The 14799-nt window shown below is 47.2% G+C and overlaps 6 non-coding genes across 6 annotated transcripts; all 6 read right to left on the bottom strand.

The window, feature by feature from the left end:
* Positions 1–332: 332 nt before the first annotated feature.
* Trnat-agu (transfer RNA threonine (anticodon AGU)) lies at positions 333–404 on the bottom strand. The gene has a single exon. It is a non-coding gene; the product is annotated as a tRNA-Thr (tRNA).
* A 1432-nt stretch (positions 405–1836) lies between these two features.
* Positions 1837–1908, bottom strand: Trnat-agu (transfer RNA threonine (anticodon AGU)). Its single transcript has one exon. It is a non-coding gene; the product is annotated as a tRNA-Thr (tRNA).
* A 1450-nt stretch (positions 1909–3358) lies between these two features.
* Trnat-agu (transfer RNA threonine (anticodon AGU)) lies at positions 3359–3430 on the bottom strand. The gene has a single exon. It is a non-coding gene; the product is annotated as a tRNA-Thr (tRNA).
* Positions 3431–4880: 1450 nt separating this feature from the next.
* Positions 4881–4952, bottom strand: Trnat-agu (transfer RNA threonine (anticodon AGU)). The gene has a single exon. It is a non-coding gene; the product is annotated as a tRNA-Thr (tRNA).
* A 7654-nt stretch (positions 4953–12606) lies between these two features.
* On the bottom strand, positions 12607–12678 carry Trnat-agu (transfer RNA threonine (anticodon AGU)). The gene has a single exon. It is a non-coding gene; the product is annotated as a tRNA-Thr (tRNA).
* Positions 12679–14127: 1449 nt separating this feature from the next.
* On the bottom strand, positions 14128–14199 carry Trnat-agu (transfer RNA threonine (anticodon AGU)). The gene has a single exon. It is a non-coding gene; the product is annotated as a tRNA-Thr (tRNA).
* Between the last annotated feature and the right edge of the window lie 600 nt (positions 14200–14799).

The raw sequence follows: 14799 nt of genomic DNA, 5'->3' as shown, positions 1-14799 counted from the left end.
AGGCAGGGCGTCCCTCGCCGCATTTGCTACGATGTCCATTTGCTACTTCTGCAGAAGTGGCGGCGGCGGCGACGACGACGACGACGACGACGACGACGACGACGACAACCGCGGAAGGCTCTGAGATATGTGAGAAATAAATCTATAAAATATATTTCAGACTGTCCCATCCCACCTTATGCTGTACCGCTTTGGCAAATGCTTTATCTGCGCCATTCGCCTTAATCACATCTGAGAGTAATTCTTAATAAAACGCCTCTCGCTAATTGTTAGTCATCCCAGATACTGTTTGCTATAAGGCCACGACGCGCAACTGATATCCAAAATTCGTCTGCCTCCTGTGAGGATCGAACTCACGACCCCTGGTTTACTAGACCAGTGCTCTGCCACTGAGCTAAAGAGGCGCGGCCTAGCGGTACTTTTGCGTACTTCATCCTTACGGTCGTCTGGATCATCAGACTTCAGCTGACAACACTTCATATTACCGTCTAATATTTGCAGCTATGGCGACCCATTACTGCTTGCCTACACATCTGACACGTAAAGGAAGTGCTCTCCAAATAACACCACTTGCATTTCAGAACATGTCTTTCACACATGTCTACAAAATCACCTTCACCTTCAAATACAGTTTCGTAGCGACTGACGGAGACGTAGGCAAAGTTTAAAGTTGCTATTTCCATTACATCACGTTAATCAGAAAAACGGTAAGTTACATCTGCAGAGGAACTAAATTCCGTTCCTCCCCACGTGGGGCTCGAACCCACGACCCTGGGATTAAGAGCCTTATGTTCTACCGACTGAGCTAGCCGCGCTGCCTCGGTGAGTATATGCCGGTTAGCACGTCACACAGTACTCGTTTGGGTTGATTGGTCCCATACAGAACCTCCCCATGTTGCCTAATGTTTTCCTAACGTCACACTCGTCACGTAGTTCACTTTTATTTCATAATCATTTCTGAGAGGTAACAGAATTGCATGACAACCTGCAGAGCTAGTTTCGTCAAAATTAACACACATACTTGATGTGACTCATAAGCCGAACGAGTTACTTTCCGACGTTATTTTAGATGTGCAAGTGCCAGTCAAAAACACGCGGCGACGGCAATATGCAAACCAATTCGCTAGTTAACAACGGTCTTGTTGTGCGTGTTTCAAGCTCAAGAGCATCTCCAAGCAGAAAATGGTCAACAGCAACGTTCACACGGTTTCGTACTGCTCAAGTGCTGCACTAAAACGGTATGTTTCTTTTTCAGATCTGGAAAAACACGACCGAGAGAGGAATCAAACACGCAATCTTCGGATACGAAGTCCGACGCCTTATCCATTAGGCCACACGGTCACTGACAAACAAGTGGAACTTATATACGACTCATCTCAAAACGCTCACACCACTGAGGAGTTGTGTTTTCGTTCTACACAGACGCTGCCCCTTGCTCTTTCCCACCCATTTGATACATTCAACCTGCTACGAGACCTACCAAATATAGACTGGGAAACTAAACCACACACTTTGTGCATTCGGAAATGTAAGGCAGGGCGTCCCTCGCCGCATTTGCTACGATGTCCATTTGCTACTTCTGCAGAAGTGGCGGCGGCGGCGACGACGACAACCGCGGAAGGCTCTGAGATATGTGAGAAATACATCTATAAAATATATTTCAGACTGTCCCATCCCACCTTATGCTGTACCGCTTTGGCAAATGCTTTATCTGCGCCATTCGCCTTAATCACATCTGAGAGTAATTCTTAATAAAACGCCTCTCGCTAATTGTTAGTCATCCCAGATACTGTTTGCTATAAGGCCACGACGCGCAACTGATATCCAAAATTCGTCTGCCTCCTGTGAGGATCGAACTCACGACCCCTGGTTTACTAGACCAGTGCTCTGCCACTCAGCTAAAGAGGCGCGGCCTAGCGGTACTTTTGCGTACTTCATCCTTACGGTCGTCTGGATCATCAGACTTCAGCTGACAACACTTCATATTACCGTCTAATATTTGCAGCTATGGCGACCCATTACTGCTTGCCTACACATCTGACACGTAAAGGAAGTGCTCTCCAAATAACACCACTTGCATTTCAGAACATGTCTTTCACACATGTCTACAAAATCACCTTCACCTTCAAATACAGTTTCGTAGCGACTGACGGAGACGTAGGCAAAGTTTAAAGTTGCTATTTCCATTACATCACGTTAATCAGAAAAACGGTAAGTTACATCTGCAGAGGAACAAAATTCCGTTCCTCCCCACGTGGGGCTCGAACCCACGACCCTGGGATTAAGAGCCTTATGTTCTACCGACTGAGCTAGCCGCGCTGCCACGGTGAGTATATGCCGGTTAGCACGTCACACAGTACTCGTTTGGGTTGATTGGTCCCATACAGAACCTCCCCATGTTGCCTAATGTTTTCCTAACGTCACACTCGTCACGTAGTTCACTTTTATTTCATAATCATTTCTGAGAGGTAACAGAATTGCATGACAACCTGCAGAGCTAGTTTCGTCAAAATTAACACACATACTTGATGTGACTCATAAGCCGAACGAGTTACTTTCCGACGTTATTTTAGATGTGCAAGTGCCAGTCAAAAACACGCGGCGACGGCAATATGCAAACCAATTCGCTAGTTAACACCGGTCTTGTTGTGCGTGTTTCAAGGTCAAGAGCATCTCCAAGCAGAAAATGGTCAACAGCAACGTTCACACGGTTTCGTACTGCTCAAGTGCTGCACTAAAACGGTATGTTTCTTTTTCATATCTGGAAAAACACGACCCACAGAGGAATCAAACACGCAATCTTCGGATACGAAGTCCGACGCCTTATCCATTAGGCCACACGGTCACTGACAAACAAGTGGAACTTATATACGACTCATCTCAAAACGCTCACACCACTGAGGAGTTGTGTTTTCGTTCTACACAGACGCTGCCCCTTGCTCTTTCCCACCCATTTGATACATTCAACCTGCTACGAGACCTACCAAATATAGACTGGGAAACTAAACCACACACTTTGTGCATTCGGAAATGTAAGGCAGGGCGCCCCTCGCCGCATTTGCTACGATGTCCATTTGCTACTTCTGCAGAAGTGGCGGCGGCGGCGACGACGACGACGACGACGACGACGACAACCGCGGAAGGCTCTGAGATATGTGAGAAATACATCTATAAAATATATTTCAGACTGTCCCATCCCACCTTATGCTGTACCGCTTTGGCAAATGCTTTATCTGCGCCATTCGCCTTAATCACATCTGAGAGTAATTCTTAATAAAACGCCTCTCGCTAATTGTTAGTCATCCCAGATACTGTTTGCTATAAGGCCACGACGCGCAACTGATATCCAAAATTCGTCTGCCTCCTGTGAGGATCGAACTCACGACCCCTGGTTTACTAGACCAGTGCTCTGCCACTGAGCTAAAGAGGCGCGGCCTAGCGGTCCTTTTGCGTACTTCATCCTTACGGTCGTCTGGATCATCAGACTTCAGCTGACAACACTTCATATTACCGTCTAATATTTGCAGCTATGGCGACCCATTACTGCTTGCCTACACATCTGACACGTAAAGGAAGTGCTCTCCAAATAACACCACTTGCATTTCAGAACATGTCTTTCACACATGTCTACAAAATCTCCTTCACCTTCAAATACAGTTTCGTAGCGACTGACGGAGACGTAGGCAAAGTTTAAAGTTGCTATTTCCATTACATCACGTTAATCAGAAAAACGGTAAGTTACATCTGCAGAGGAACAAAATTCCGTTCCTCCCCACGTGGGGCTCGAACCCACGACCCTGGGATTAAGAGCCTTATGTTCTACCGACTGAGCTAGCCGCGCTGCCTCGGTGAGTATATGCCGGTTAGCACGTCACACAGTACTCGTTTGGGTTGATTGGTCCCATACAGAACCTCCCCATGTTGCCTAATGTTTTCCTAACGTCACACTCGTCACGTAGTTCACTTTTATTTCATAATCATTTCTGAGAGGTAACAGAATTGCATGACAACCTGCAGAGCTAGTTTCGTCAAAATTAACACACATACTTGATGTGACTCATAAGCCGAACGAGTTACTTTCCGACGTTATTTTAGATGTGCAAGTGCCAGTCAAAAACACGCGGCGACGGCAATATGCAAACCAATTCGCTAGTTAACACCGGTCTTGTTGTGCGTGTTTCAAGCTCAAGAGCATCTCCAAGCAGAAAATGGTCAACAGCAACGTTCACACGGTTTCGTACTGCTCAAGTGCTGCACTAAAACGGTATGTTTCTTTTTCAGATCTGGAAAAACACGACCGAGAGAGGAATCAAACACGCAATCTTCGGATACGAAGTCCGACGCCTTATCCATTAGGCCACACGGTCACTGACAAACAAGTGGAACTTATATACGACTCATCTCAAAACGCTCACACCACTGAGGAGTTGTGTTTTCGTTCTACACAGACGCTGCCCCTTGCTCTTTCCCACCCATTTGATACATTCAACCTGCTACGAGACCTACCAAATATAGACTGGGAAACTAAACCACACACTTTGTGCATTCGGAAATGTAAGGCAGGGCGCCCCTCGCCGCATTTGCTACGATGTCCATTTGCTACTTCTGCAGAAGTGGCGGCGGCGACGACGACGACGACGACGACGACGACGACAACCGCGGAAGGCTCTGAGATATGTGAGAAATACATCTATAAAATATATTTCAGACTGTCCCATCCCACCTTATGCTGTACCACTTTGGCAAATGCTTTATCTGCGCCATTCGCCTTAATCACATCTGAGAGTAATTCTTAATAAAACGCCTCTCGCTAATTGTTAGTCATCCCAGATACTGTTTGCTATAAGGCCACGACGCGCAACTGATATCCAAAATTCGTCTGCCTCCTGTGAGAATCGAACTCAGGACCCCTGGTTTACTAGACCAATGCTCTGCCACTGAGCTAAAGAGGCGCGGCCTAGCGGTACTTTTGCGTTCTTCATCCTTACGGTCGTCTGGATCATCAGACTTCAGCTGACAACACTTCATATTACCGTCTAATATTTGCAGCTATGGCGACCCATTACTGCTTGCCTACACATCTGACACGTAAAGGAAGTGCTCTCCAAATAACACCACTTGCATTTCAGAACATGTCTTTCACACATGTCTACAAAATCACCTTCACCTTCAAATACAGTTTCGTAGCGACTGACGGAGACGTAGGCAAAGTTTAAAGTTGCTATTTCCATTACATCACGTTAATCAGAAAAACGGTAAGTTACATCTGCAGAGGAACTAAATTCCGTTCCTCCCCACGTGGGGCTCGAACCCACGACCCTGGGATTAAGAGCCTTATGTTCTACCGACTGAGCTAGCCGCGCTGCCTCGGTGAGTATATGCCGGTTAGCACGTCACACAGTACTCGTTTGGGTTGATTGGTCCCATACAGAACCTCCCCATGTTGCCTAATGTTTTCCTAACGTCACACTCGTCACGTAGTTCACTTTTATTTCATAATCATTTCTGAGAGGTAACAGAATTGCATGACAACCTGCAGAGCTAGTTTCGTCAAAATTAACACACATACTTGATGTGACTCATAAGCCGAACGAGTTACTTTCCGACGTTATTTTAGATGTGCAAGTGCCAGTCAAAAACACGCGGCGACGGCAATATGCAAACCAATTCGCTAGTTAACACCGGTCTTGTTGTGCGTGTTTCAAGCTCAAGAGCATCTCCAAGCAGAAAATGGTCAACAGCAACGTTCACACGGTTTCGTACTGCTCAAGTGCTGCACTAAAACGGTATGTTTCTTTTTCAGATCTGGAAAAACACGACCGAGAGAGGAATCAAACACGCAATCTTCGGATACGAAGTCCGACGCCTTATCCATTAGGCCACACGGTCACTGACAAACAAGTGGAACTTATATACGACTCATCTCAAAACGCTCACACCACTGAGGAGTTGTGTTTTCGTTCTACACAGACGCTGCCCCTTGCTCTTTCCCACCCATTTGATACATTCAACCTGCTACGAGACCTACCAAATATAGACTGGGAAACTAAACCACACACTTTGTGCATTCGGAAATGTAAGGCAGGGCGTCCCTCGCCGCATTTGCTACGATGTCCAGTTGCTACTTCTGCAGAAGTGGCGGCGGCGGCGACGACGACGACGACGACGACGACGACAACCGCGGAAGGCTCTGAGATATGTGAGAAATACATCTATAAAATATATTTCAGACTGTCCCATCCCACCTTATGCTGTACCGCTTTGGCAAATGCTTTATCTGCGCCATTCGCCTTAATCACATCTGAGAGTAATTCTTAATAAAACGCCTCTCGCTAATTGTTATCATCCCAGATACTGTTTGCTATAAGGCCACGACGCGCAACTGATATCCAAAATTCGTCTGCCTCCTGTGAGGATCGAACTCACGACCCCTGGTTTACTAGACCTTTTTTTTTTTTTTTTTTTTTTTTTTTTTTTTTTTTTTTTTTTTTTTTGTAGGGCCTCCCAACTCCCCTTATAGCCCGTCCTTGCGCTCTCCAATTACGCCTTCTTCGGCGAGCTTCTTTAGCTATAAATAAAAATACGCTGCTTCTTCCAAACTTATAAGACGAATTGAACTCTTCATGTAGTCTGAAAAGAGGAAACTTCTCGGTTCATGTTCCGTGGCCGTCGACGTCCTGTGTAAGACGTGCACCTTCCAGTTGAAGTGATGAAAGCGGAGACCCTGAAGTCCTTCGTGGAAAATTTCTTGTGTTCATTGACCGCAAACGAAGCATCGAAGAAAAATAAAATCCTCTTGAAGTGAAAGCTCATGATTATGACGACTGCGAATCAGTCGCTTTGCGCCTACACTTCATAAATTAATAATTAGAAAATAAAAGTATGACAGCGTATCAGGCGCATCGCACCGAAAATCGATAAAATAAAGAATTTAGGTTGAAAAAGGGAATAAAAAGCAAATACTGCCTGAGTAGTCCTCTCAGCCATAGGGGCGGTACACCCTTCACGCGTTCCATGATATTATGTTCCAAAGCTTCGTGGCGACCAGTAAATATTTTTAATGGTAAGGTATCGACGCACATTATCAAAGGAATAAGTACACTCCCGACCTTTACAAAACTGTCTGTCGTCTAAGGAGAAGGAAAACACAATTCTCCCCGACGTGTTAAAAATAAATTGAAATTAAGTTAAAGTCCTGCTTTATTGAAACCCAAATAACTCCGTGGCAGCTTCGTGCGCAACGCATTCGTGATGGGACGCCGATGACGCAGGAATCAGACGTTGGAAAAAAAAAAGAGAATAAGAAAACATAAAAAAAAAAAAACACTAAACGACAGCGAACACAGAACACACACGAACACAGGATAATACATTGGGAACATTCGTCGTAATTTCCATATGGCTGTTCTTGTACAATAGGCACTCTTCCTGTAGCATTCAATTTGCAAGGACCATGACTTCGCACTCAAAAACAGTTCAGTGCACTGAGGGAAATAAAGATTGCAGCAGTGAAGTCCGTATTATAGCAGCCTGTCGTGGGCAAATGCGAGTGCAATTTGCAGGAAATTAGCAAAGAGTTTAGGATAATCGTTCCTGGTTTTAGTAAGGTCATGTTGCGTAGCCAAATAAACCAAAAAGGCATAGTCACCCGTAAGTCTTAAATGCAGGATGGCGAACACAGTGTGAGCCACGATCCATGCGGTAGCGGCACGCTTCGTAGGCGGATACGGATTAAAGTCTGGGATCAAAGCCGTGTCCGCTGAAAAACTGGCAGCGCTGGTCCGGTTAATAAGTGCGAGCATCTTGGCGGCAAGGTTCCAGATCGACAATGACCTCAGGCACACGAAAAGATGTTCTAACGTGTCGTCTTGTCGACAGTCTTCACACAAGCTCGACGGAGATAAATGGATGCGGCGCAGCTTTTCGTTGGTGGGGATAATTCTGTTAACCACTTGGTACCAAAAGCTGCTGACTTCCGCTGACAGGTAAGGAGCGTGAACGTGAGCCCACGCCGTCCTCCACGCAGACCGCGGGTAGCGCGCCTCCATCTTATTGCCGACTGGCCGTCCTCTTAGTCCCTGGTAGACACCTTTCACAGTCCGCGTTCGATGGTCAAGTACGTCGGCGGCGAGATAACTTTTCTGAATGTAGTATTCTCGAACATACCGCAGCTGAAACGGTATTGTAGTCGGGTCGAGAGGGGCCACGTCAGACAGAGGACGATGAATATTGAACAAGACAGCCGTTGGGCCGGACGGATCCTGTTCAATGGTGACGCTCGTCCGATGAACGAGCAACGCCGCGGCTTTCGTGGCGAAATGAATAAGGCCGAGTCCTCCCTGTTCGCGCGGCAAAGTACATGTGTCGTAAGCCACCTTGAAAATATGTCCCCGCCACAACAGCCAATAGACTGCCTGTGTTATGGCTCTGCCCAAATTCTTGGGTACCTGAAATAACTGTGCGAGGTACCAAGCTTTGCTGAGCAAGAAAACATTTATTAAAAGCACCCGCTGTGTTAATGCGAGGGTGCGAGTCGCGCACAGGCTAGCCATAGCTCGTATGCCATTTAAGACAATGCGCCAGTTGTAAGACGCAGTCTGTAGCAGATTGGGTTGAAAACGAACACCCAAAATTTTGTGTTCCCGTTTCACTGTAAACCACGGGCGTTTGAAGCCCCGCGTCGCCGCATAAACGGGCAGAAAAAACCGTCTTTCGGGTATTGATGCTCGCACCGGATGCACGTTCATACTGGGTGAGAACTGCGCGTATTGTGTCGAAGTCTGTGGCCGAGGACACCAAGAGGCCAAGGTCATCGGCGTAAGCGCAACAAACGTGCTTCTCATCCCCAATCCGTATTCCCCTGCAAGCACTGTGCAAATTACGCAACAAAGGATCTATGGAAATTGCGTAAAGTGCCATTGACAGAGGGCACCCTTGTTTGACAGAACAGCGGAGTGGCACAGGTTCCGACAAAAATCCATTGATGCTAATCCGTGAGGTGGAATTATTGAAAAGGTTAAAAATCATAGTGATAAACTGTACACCGAAACCAAATTTCTGTAGCACTCGCCGGAGATATAGGTGGCTAACTCTGTCAAATGCCATTGCGAAATCGATGGATAAAATGCCAAAAGAAATTCTATTCGTCGAAGCATAGGCAATGGCATCTCGGTACGTCGAGACAGCACCATAGATAGTGCGTTTCGGCACTGCACAGTACTGAAAGGGACTAATCAGTTTTTTCATGACCTGTTTCAAGCGAGAGGAGACACATTTGGTAAAGAGTTTATAATCGCCATTAAGAAGGGTGATCGGTCGAAGATTGCACAGCTTCCTTGTGACTGTAACCTTTGGAGCCAATACCACAATACCCTCCAGGAAGGACGCGGGGACGTCCACGCCATTTAAAATTTCATTAAAAACATCAGTCAGGGCCGAGCCAAACAAGTGCCAAAAGTGTAGATAAAATTCCGGTGGTAAGCCATCTGCACCCGGGGATTTATTAGGGGAACATAGTTTTAAGACATCACGCACTTCCTCTACGGTAAATTGTTCAGTGAGGTGACGGCGGTCCCTTACTGATAAGACGTATGGAACGTCGTGGAGAAGCTCGGAAATGGCAGCAGCATCCGTGCGCTTCTCACTGAAAATTTCGACAAAGTGACGGCGGGTCTCGGCAAGAATTGCCGCCTGACTGTAAAGACGCGCACCGTCAGCTGATTCCAGCTCCGTGACGTAACGTCGCGTAGCGCGCCGGCGTTCGCGCAGCTGGTGAAAGACGGAGGGTGCTTCATCGACAAGCTTCCCGGGGGCCCGACTCCGTACGACAGATCCGCGCAACGAGTCCCTTTTCAAGTTAAGTAGACGGTGTTTTATTTGCCGAATTGTCGCCATCCGAAGAGCGGGATTATCAGTGTGCAAGTGGATGGCATCATTTAAACAGCTCTCATAAAAGTGCGATGTACATCGTTCCCAATGAGCAACATTCTGACTAAACTCCAGGATGGTCTTGCGTAAAGCCGGCTTAACAGATTCTACCCACCAAGACAAAGTGGAGGCACATAGGCCGCGATATTTCAGCACCCTCTGCCACACACGCACGATAACCGGCGCAAATTGTGGGTGTGAAATATGTCTCACATTAAACTTCCATAACCGACTTGCGCGGGGTTTAATCGCCAACAGAGAATGAAATCTGCAGACATACGCGCAATGATCGGAAAAAATCACGGGGTGAACAGAGGACTCCGTGAGACAGTGCTGTTTCTCCCGAGAAACATAAATTCTGTCAAGCCGACTCCTACCCGTGGGGTAAAAGAAAGTAAATCCCACGTCCCGTGGGTGTAAAAAACACCAAGAGTCAATTAAATTCATCTCCGTAACGAGCGTCTGCAATTCAAGGCACTTATACGGTCGCGGCTCCTGATCTCTATCATCCAGCACACAATTAAAATCGCCGCCCATGACTACAGGCAGGTGGGGGCCCTGTGAAAGGTGACAAACGTCACTACTATAAAAAACGCGGCGAAGCGGCTGCCCGTCGGCTCCAGAAGGGGCGTACACGTTAATGTATCGTACGTTGTTAATCGTGCAAGCTATACCACGACCATTCGGAATTGTAGCAACATTACTAAAATCATGATCAACCCGAATTAAAATGGCAGTACCACAATTACACTCGACATCAAAGTTCAAGAGGACTTGATAGCCCGGAATTGAGTGAATTAGGTCAGTCACAACCTCCTGCAAAAACACTACGTCAGCAGCAATGTTATTTAAAAAACCCACAAAACTTGCAAACTTTACATATGACTCTAATTTATTAAGATTTATAGTAGCAACGACAGATGGTGAGCGTACTACCATAGACTACAGGAAAAAAAACACACACACACACAAATTTAAATAAATTAGACAACGGGAATGGACCCACCCTCCTCCTCCATATCGTCTGCCCAGTCAGAACGTGCAGACGGTGCAGCCGAAGTAGGCGGTTCTTGTGTGGGAGGTGCAGACGCCGTATCCTGTGAAGAGGGGCGCGTGCGCCGCTGGGGGGTGTCTTCCGCCTTACGCTTAACCGAAAGTTGTGCCGGGTTCGTTGCCTGAGACGTCGTAGTGTCCATCGCTAACGTTGCATCAGAGTGGTGCAACATTTCTTTTAACTGCCGGACAACCTCTTCCCGCCTGTCTTCCGACACACTTGTCGTAGGCGCTGGCTGACTGCTCGCCACAGGACGCTGTGGACGACGTCCTGCCGCGACCGACGGCCGAGATTCGACTACGGGGCGGGGCAAGGGCTTGTGCGCCGGCTTTTGCACAGATTTTGGCTTTTGTTTTGACTTCGGACGCGGAACCTGCTTCCATTCCGGAGACGGGCTACGTTCTCCGCGAGAAAGGGATCGCTTTTCTAAAATCCGTGAACTACTGGCACTGCGGAAGCGTTCGGTATGACCACGCCTCTCCGAAACACTTTCTCGCCGTGGCTTTGGTTCCTGTGTGGCAGTAGCCCCGTCCGGAACACCTTGAAGTACGGCATTTGATGGTGACGAATCCACAGCCACAACAGGGGAGGTAACCACCTGAACGGGTTCTGATCCGGTCCGTTCCGAAACTTCAGGCACAGCCAGAGGCTGAAGTACTACACTAGCTGCGGGAACTGACTGAGAAGGGACGGACATGGCTTGAAAAGAATCAATACCGGTTGCAATGGGATCAGTATCCATCGCGACCGCAGCATTTAAAGGCGTTGCAGTTTCCACGGAACGTGCCGGTGAAGGGGGAACACCTAACAACACGGCCGCGTATGACGCGTCGTCATCTTGGCCACGGGGCGGCAGCTGCACAGGGCGTCGACGCCGAGGACAATTTTGCCTAAAATGGTCTGTGGCATTACAATAGGAGCAGGTTTGCGGCTGACCACTATACGAAATAAAAGCCCGGTGGCCGGCCATAACCAAAAACGAAGGAACGTGCTTCCTCACAATCATTTTGACACTACGGATACCGTTTTCCACTTGATATATATAAGCGGATGACCACTTTTCTTTCGTAGCAGACAAAACTGTACCATAAGGCGTAAGGCTACGAGCTATTGTCTCATTTCTAGTTTCGAACGGAAGATTAAATACTCTCACATTTCTGATACCAAAACCCGCATTCGACAAAGTAACATTGCTAATTGACCCATCAGAGTGTTTAAATTTACGTACACCACCGTTTTCACTGACGAGGGAGTCACACAGTTCCGGACTTTTCAGTTTGACGAACAAAGAGTTCAGGAACGCGTCTAATTGCAAGCCTAGCACATCACTTTCAGGAATTTTCAAGTCAGTTTTCAGCCACGAATGAATTTCGAAAGCAGACGGTCGGGTTACGTTTCTGTCAAATTCACATTGGATATTATTTTCGCGTTCTTCAGAATCCATCGTAACTTACAGTTCAGTTGACTACAGCAGCGAAGAAACAGGCACCGCGCCGAACCGCCGCCAACCGCGAAGCACACGTAAACACCGCACGATACGTCGGAGCGAGCGCGCGATGTGTTCGGGCCCACGGCTCCGAAGAGACTCTAAGGCCACGACGCGCAACTGATACCCAAAACTCGTCTGCCTCCTGTGAGGATCGAACTCACGACCCCTGGTTTACTAGAAGAGTGCTCTGCCACTGAGCTAAAGAGGCGCGGCCTAGCGGTACTTTTGCGTACTTCATCCTTACGGTCGTCTGGATCATCAGACTTCAGCTGACAACACTTCATATTACCGTCTAATATTTGCAGCTATGGCGACCCATTACTGCTTGCCTACACATCTGACACGTAAAGGAAGTGCTCTCCAAATAACACCACTTGCATTTCAGAACATGTCTTTCACACATGTCTACAAAATCACCTTCACCTTCAAATACAGTTTCGTAGCGACTGACGGAGACGTAGGCAAAGTTTAAAGTTGCTATTTCCATTACATCACGTTAATCAGAAAAACGGTAAGTTACATCTGAAGAGGAACAAAATTCCGTTCCTCCCCACGTGGGGCTCGAACCCACGACCCTGGGATTAAGAGCCTTATGTTCTACCGACTGAGCTAGCCGCACTGCCTCGGTGAGTACATGCCGGTTAGCACGTCACACAGTACTCGTTTGGGTTGATTGGTCCCATACAGAACCTCCCCATGTTGCCTAATGTTTTCCTAACGTCACACTCGTCACGTAGTTCACTTTTATTTCATAATCATTTCTGAGAGGTAACAGAATTGCATGACAACCTGCAGAGCTAGTTTCGTCAAAGTTAACACACATACTTGATGTGACTCATAAGCCGAACGAGTTACTTTCCGACGTTATTTTAGATGTGCAAGTGCCAGTCAAAAACACGCGGCGACGGCAATATGCAAACCAATTCGCTAGTTAACACCGGTCTTGTTGTGCGTGTTTCAAGCTCAAGAGCATCTCCAAGCAGAAAATGGTCAACAGCAACGTTCACACGGTTTCGTACTGCTCAAGTGCTGCACTAAAACGGTATGTTTCTTTTTCAGATCTGGAAAAACACGACCGAGAGAGGAATCAAACACGCAATCTTCGGATACGAAGTCCGACGCCTTATCCATTAGGCCACACGGTCACTGACAAACAAGTGGAACTTATATACGACTCATCTCAAAACGCTCACACCACTGAGGAGTTGTGTTTTCGTTCTACACAGACGCTGCCCCTTGCTCTTTCCCACCCATTTGATACATTCAACCTGCTACGAGACCTACCAAATATAGACTGGGAAACTAAACCACACACTTTGTGCATTCGGAAATGTAAGGCAGGGCGTCCCTCGCCGCATTTGCTACGATGTCCAGTTGCTACTTCTGCAGAAGTGGCGGCGGCGACGACGACGACGACGACGACGACGACGACAACCGCGGAAGGCTCTGAGATATGTGAGAAATACATCTATAAAATATATTTCAGACTGTCCCATCCCACCTTATGCTGTACCGCTTTGGCAAATGCTTTATCTGCGCCATTCGCCTTAATCACATCTGAGAGTAATTCTTAATAAAACGCCTCTCGCTAATTGTTATCATCCCAGATACTGTTTGCTATAAGGCCACGACGCGCAACTGATATCCAAAATTTGTCTGCCTCCTGTGAGGATCGAACTCACGACCCCTGGTTTACTAGACCAGTGCTCTGCCACTGAGCTAAAGAGGCGCGGCCTAGCGGTACTTTTGCGTACTTCATCCTTACGGTCGTCTGGATCATCAGACTTCAGCTGACAACACTTCATATTACCGTCTAATATTTGCAGCTATGGCGACCCATTACTGCTTGCCTACACATCTGACACGTAAAGGAAGTGCTCTCCAAATAACACCACTTGCATTTCAGAACATGTCTTTCACACATGTCTACAAAATCACCTTCACCTTCAAATACAGTTTCGTAGCGACTGACGGAGACGTAGGCAAAGTTTAAAGTTGCTATTTCCATTACATCACGTTAATCAGAAAAACGGTAAGTTACATCTGAAGAGGAACAAAATTCCGTTCCTCCCCACGTAGGTCTCGAACCCACGACCCTGGGATTAAGAGCCTTATGTTCTACCGACTGAGCTAGCCGCACTGCCTCGGTGAGTACATGCCGATTAGCACGTCACACAGTACTCGTTTGGGTTGATTGGTCCCATACAGAACCTCCCCATGTTGCCTAATGTTTTCCTAACGTCACACTCGTCACGTAGTTCACTTTTATTTCATAATCATTTCTGAGAGGTAACAGAATTGCATGACAACCTGCAGAGCTAGTTTCGTC

This window comes from Schistocerca gregaria, chromosome 4 (genome assembly GCF_023897955.1).
Source record: "Schistocerca gregaria isolate iqSchGreg1 chromosome 4, iqSchGreg1.2, whole genome shotgun sequence".
In the NCBI taxonomy this organism is placed as follows: Eukaryota; Metazoa; Arthropoda; class Insecta; order Orthoptera; family Acrididae; genus Schistocerca; species Schistocerca gregaria.
Note: the sequence above shows the minus strand (reverse complement) of the source record. Positions and strands in the feature narration are given on the sequence as shown.